Genomic DNA, 6,777 nt, shown 5'->3' with positions numbered 1-6,777 from the left:
TTCATACTACCTATACCCATTCATACTACCTATACCCATTCATACTACCTATACCCATTCATACTACCCATACCCATTCATACTACCTATACCTATTCATACTACCTATACCTATTCATACTACATATACCCATTCATACTACCTATACCTATTCATACTACCTATACCTATTCATACTACTATTCATACATACCTATTCATACCCTATACCTATTCATACTACATATACCTATTCATACTGCCTATACCTATTCATACTACCTATACCCATTCATACTACCTATACCCATTCATACTACCTATACCTATTCATACTACCTATACCTATTCATACTACCTATACCCATTCATACTACCTATACCCATTCATACTACCTATACCTATTCATACTACCTATACCTATTCATACTACCTATACCCATTCATACTACCTATACCCATTCATACTACCTATACCCATTCATACTACCTATACCTATTCATACTACCTATACCCATTCATACTACCTATATCAATTCATACTACCTATACCCATTCATACTACCTATACCCTATACCTATTCATACTACCTATACCTATTCATTCTACCTATACCCATTCATACTACCTATACCCATTCATACTACCTATACCCATTCATACTACCTATACCTATTCATACTACCTATACCTATTCATACTACCTATACCCATATACTCTATACCTATTCATACTACCTATACCTATTCATACTACCTATACACATTCATACTACCTATACCTATTCATACTACCTATACCCATTCATACTACCTATACCCATTCATACTACCTATACCCGTTCATACTACCTATACCTATTCATACTACCTATACCTATTCATACTACCTAGACCTATTCATACTACCTAGACCTATTCATACTACCTATACCCATTCATACTACCTATACCTATTCATACTACCTATACCTATTCATACTACCTATTCTATACTATACCTATTCATACTACCTATACCTATTCATACTACCTATACCCATTCATACTACCTATACCTATTCATACTACCTATACCTATTCATACTACCTATACCCGTTCATACTACCTATACATATTCATACTACCTATACCCATTCATACTACCTATACCCATTCATACTACCTATACCCATTCATACTACCTATACCCATTCATACTACCTATACCTATTCATACTACCTATACCTATTCATACTACCTATACCTATTCATACTACCTATACCCATTCATACTACCTATATATTCCATTCATACTACCTATACCCATTCATACTACCTATACCCATCCATACTACCTATACCTATTCATACTACCTATACCCATTCATACTACCTATACCCGTTCATACTACCTATACCTATTCATACTACCTATACCCATTCATACTACCCTGCTGTCCATTAAATATGTTTCTTTAAGATGGCAGGTAGGTCTGTGTCTCCATGTGTCATTGTCTGCACTGATGGCCAGTCCAGTGTGATTCTTTAAGATGGCAGGTAGGTCTGTCATTGACTGCACTGATGGCCAGTCCAGTGTGATTCTTTAAGATGGCAGGTAGGTCTGTCATTGTCTGCACTGATGACCAGTCCAGTGTGATTCTTTAAGATGGCAGGTAGGTCTGTCATTGTCTTCACTGATGACCAGTCCAGTGTGATTCTTTAAGATGGCAGGTAGGTCTGTCATTGTCTTCACTGATGGCCAGTCCAGTGTGATTCTTTAAGATGACAGGTAGGTCTGTGTCATTGTCTTCACTGATGACCAGTCCAGTGTGATTCTTTAAGATGGCAGGTAGGTCTGTCATTGTCTTCACTGATGGCCAGTCCAGTGTGATTCTTTAAGATGACAGGTAGGTCTGTGTCTCCATGTGTCATTGTCTGCACTGATGACCAGTCCAGTGTGATTATTCATTTTCTGTTCTCTTTTTGTTTCTAGAGGTTTTGTCAAATGTGCATTTTCTTACCACAGGCTGGACCATGTCCTTACCTCAGCATGTAGAAGGCTGATGTCCCACCTTGCCACAGTGGAAGCATGTCCTTACCTCAGCATGTAGAAGGCTGATGTCCCATCTTGCCACAGTGGAAGCATGTCCTTACTCAGCATGTTCAGTTGAAACTCTTTTCCATTTTTTTGATGTCACACCTTGATCAACAGTATTTATTTTAAAGGAACAAAGACATGAACAAATAGCAGCAGGAATGATTATACAGCTAGAGACACAGTACTGTTAATATATATATATATGTTATATATATATTTATTTTAAAGGAACAAAGACAAACAAATAGCAGCAGGAATGATTATACAGCTAGAGACACAATACTGTTAATATATATATATATATATATATCAGAACAAATAGCAGCAGGAATGGTTATACAGCTAGAGACACAATACTGTTAATATATATATCAGAACAAATAGCAGCAGGAATGGTTATACAGCTAGAGACACAATACTGTTAATATATATATCAGAACAAATAGCAGCAGGAATGATTATACAGCTAGAGACACAATACTGTTAATATATAAATATATATATGTATTTTTATATATGATGTATATATATATTTTTTTTTTTTTTTGGGGGGGAGTATATATATATCAGTGTGTTATGTAAACCAGTTATTTTGGGGAAATACAAAAATATAATTAACCACATATACAATCACTCACCTGGGACCAAACCAACCCACCCTCCAACCCCTCCTGGGACCACCCCTACCCACCCTCCAACCCCTCCTGGGACCAACCCAACCCACCCTCCAACCCCTCCTGGGACCACCCCAACCCACCCTCCAACCCCTCCTGGGACCACCCCAACCCACCCTCCAACCCTCCTGGGACCACTCCAACCCTACTGGGACCACCCCAACCCACCCTCCAACCCTTCTGGGACCACCCCAACCCACCCTCCAACCCTACTGGGACCACTCCAACCCTACTGGGACCACCCCAACCCACCCTCCAACCCCTCCTGGGACCACCCCAACCCACCCTCCAACCCCTCCTGGGACCACCCCAACCCACCCTCCAACCCCTCCTGGGACCACCCCAACCCACCCTCCAACCCCTCCTGGGACCACTCCAAACCACTCTACTGGGACCACTCCAACCCACCCTCCAACACCTCCTGGGACCACCCCAACCAACCCTCCAACCCCTCCTGGGACCACCCCAACCCACCCTCCAACCCCTCCTGGGACCACCCCAACCAACCCTCCAACCCCTCCTGGACCACCCCAACCCACCATCCAACCCCTCCTGGGACCACTCCAACCCTACTGGAATCACTTCAACCCTACTGGAATCACTTCAACCCTACTGGGACCACTCCAATCCTACTGGGACCACTCCAACCCTACTGGGACCACTCCAAGCCTACTGGGACCACTCCGATCCTACTGGGACCACTCCAATCCTACTGGGACCACTCCAATCCTACTGGGACCACTCCAACCCACCCTCCAACCCCTCCTGGGACCACCCCAACCCACCCAACCATTAAAATAAATACTAAATGAAGATGTGATAAAATCAGTTAGGCCACATTTGGACTAAAATTATAATGAAGGTCAATATGTTGAATAAAAACACACTTTATGGTTTCAGCTGCAGAGAACCAGCTGGCAATTGTTGTTTGGCCCCAAAGATCCTAACAGTGGAAGGTTGTTAATAAATTATATCTATAAAGGTGCTGATCCAATGAGGTGTGGTGGTAGACCCATGGATCCTAACAGTGTATAAAGTGCTGATCCAATGAGGTGAGGTGGTAGACCCATGGATCCTAACAGTGTATAAAGTGCTGATCCAATGAGGTGTGGTGGTAGACCCATGGATCCTAACAGTGTATAAAGTGCTGATCCAATGAGGTGTGGTGGTAGACCCATGGATCCTAATAAAGTGCTGATCCAATGAGGTGGGTAGAACCCATGGATCTAACAGTGTATAAAGGTGCTGATCCAATGAGGTGTGGTTTTAGACCCATGGATCCTAACAGTGTATAAAGTGCTGATCCAATGAGGTGTGGTTGTAGACCCATGGATCCTAACAGTGTATAAAGGTGCTGATCCAATGAGGTGTGGTTGTAGACCCATGGATCCTAACAATGTATAAAGTGCTGATCCAATGAGGTGTGGTGGTAGACCCATGGATCCTAACAGTGTATAAAGAGCTGATCCAATGAGGTTGTAGATCCATGGATCCTAACAGTGTATAAAGTGCTGATCCAATGAGGTGAGGTGGTAGACCCATGGATCCTAACAGTGTATAAAGGTGCTGATCCAATGAGGTGAGGTGGTAGACCCATATCCTAACAGTATATAAAGTGCTGATCCAATGAGGTGTGGTGGTAGACCCATGGATCCTAACAGTATATAAAGGTGCTGATCCAATGTGGTGGTGGACCCATGGATCCTAACAGTGTATAAAGTGCTGATCCAATGAGGTGAGGTGGTAGATCCATGGATCCTAACAGTGTATAAAGTGCTGATCCAATGAGGTGAGGTGATAGACACATGGATCCTAACAGTATATAAAGTGCTGATCCAATGAGGTGTGGTGGTAGACCCATGGATCCTAACAGTGTATAAAGTGCTGATCCAATGAGGTGTGGTGGTAGACCCATGGATCCCAACAGTGGATAAAGTGCTGATCCAATGAGGTGGTAGAACCATGGATCCTAACAGTGTATAAAGTGCTGATCCAATGAGGTGAGGTGGTAGATCCATGGATCCTAACAGTGTATAAAGTGCTGATCCAATGTGTTGTGGTGGTAGACCCATGGATCCTAACAGTGTATAAAGTGCTGATCCAATGAGGTGAGGTGGTAGATCCATGGATCCTAACAGTGTATAAAGTGCTGATCCAATGAGGTGAGGTGGTAGACCCATGGATCCTAACAGTGTATAAAGTGCTGATCCAATGAGGTTGTAGATCCATGGATCCTAACAGTGTATAAAGTGCTGATCCAATGAGGTGAGGTGGTAGACCCATGGATCCTAACAGTGTATAAAGGTGCTGATCCAATGAGGTGAGGTGGTAGACCCATGGATCCTAACAGTATATAAAGTGCTGATCCAATGAGGTGTGGTGGTAGACCCATGGATCCTAACAGTATATAAAGGTGCTGATCCAATGTGGTGGTGGACCCATGGATCCTAACAGTGTATAAAGTGCTGATCCAATGAGGTGAGGTGGTAGATCCATGGATCCTAACAGTGTATAAAGTGCTGATCCAATGAGGTGAGGTGATAGACACATGGATCCTAACAGTATATAAAGTGCTGATCCAATGAGGTGTGGTGGTAGACCCATGGATCCTAACAGTGTATAAAGTGCTGATCCAATGAGGTGTGGTGGTAGACCCATGGATCCCAACAGTGGATAAAGTGCTGATCCAATGAGGTGCTGATCCAATGAGGTGAGTGGTAGACCATGGATCCTAACAATGTATAAAGTGCTGATCCAATGAGGTGAGGTGGTAGACCCATGGATCCTAACAGTGTATAAAGTGCTGATCCAATGTGTGCTGTGGTGGTAGACCCATGGATCCTAACAGTGTATAAAGTGCTGATCCAATGAGGTTGTAGATCCATGGATCCTAACAGTGTATAAAGTGCTGATCCAATGAGGTGAGGTGGTAGACCCATGGATCCTAACAGTGTATAAAGTGCTGATCCAATGAGGTGAGGTGATAGACCCATGGATCCTAACAGTGTATAAAGTGCTGATCCAATGAGGTGAGGTGGTAGATCCATGGATCCTAACAGTGTATAAAGGTGCTGATCCAATGAGGTTGTAGACCCATGGATCCTAACAGTGCATAAAGTGCTGATAAAGTGCTGATCCAATGAGGTGAGGTGGTAGACCCATGGATCCTAACAGTGTATAAAGTGCTGATCCAATGAGGTGAGGTGGTAGACCCATGGATCCTAACAGTGTATAAAGTGCTGATCCAATGAGGTTGTAGACCCATGGATCCTAACAGTGTATAAAGGTGCTGATCCAATGAGGTTGTAGACCCATGGATCCTAACAGTGTATAAAGGTGCTGATCCAATGAGGTGTGGTGGTAGACCCATGGATCCTAACAGTGTATAAAGTGCAGATCCAATGAGGTGTGGTGGTAGACCCATGGATCCTAACAGTAGATAAAGTGCTGATCCAATGAGGTGTGGTTGTAGACCCATGGATCCTAACAGTGTATAAAGGTGCTGATCCAATGAGGTTGTAGACCCATGGATCCTAACAGTGTATAAAGTGCTGATCCAATGAGGTGTGGTGGTAGACCCATGGATCCTAACAGTGTATAAAGTGCTGATCCAATGAGGTTGTAGACATCTTAGTTCCAACATCTTTTTAGCTGCTGTCAAACCTGACAACATAAAAGGTATTTTCTGTAATGATAGTGGTGAATGATCATTAAGTGATACCAGTTTGGGGGAACAAGGTATGATGACATCCACTACAGCAGATAATAACAGAGTGAACCTCTTTCCAAAACTCACTCCGAAACAGGTCCTTTCAGTATTAACTAGTGGTTCTGGTGAAACAGGTCCTTTAAGTATTAACTAGTGGTTCTGGTGAAACATGTCCTTTAAGTATCTCCACGACATACGTCTTATTACCTGTTCTGTCTGGATGTAACAGGCTGACTAGTAAATTAAATGTCTTTGGCCCCATTACACTAAAAACTATAAGCACAATGTTGTCCTTATCAATGTAACTTACAATAACAAAATATTCAAA

The sequence above is a fragment of the Oncorhynchus tshawytscha genome, unplaced genomic scaffold, assembly GCF_018296145.1.
Source record: "Oncorhynchus tshawytscha isolate Ot180627B unplaced genomic scaffold, Otsh_v2.0 Un_contig_1269_pilon_pilon, whole genome shotgun sequence".
NCBI lineage: Eukaryota > Metazoa > Chordata > Actinopteri > Salmoniformes > Salmonidae > Oncorhynchus > Oncorhynchus tshawytscha.
Note: the sequence above shows the minus strand (reverse complement) of the source record.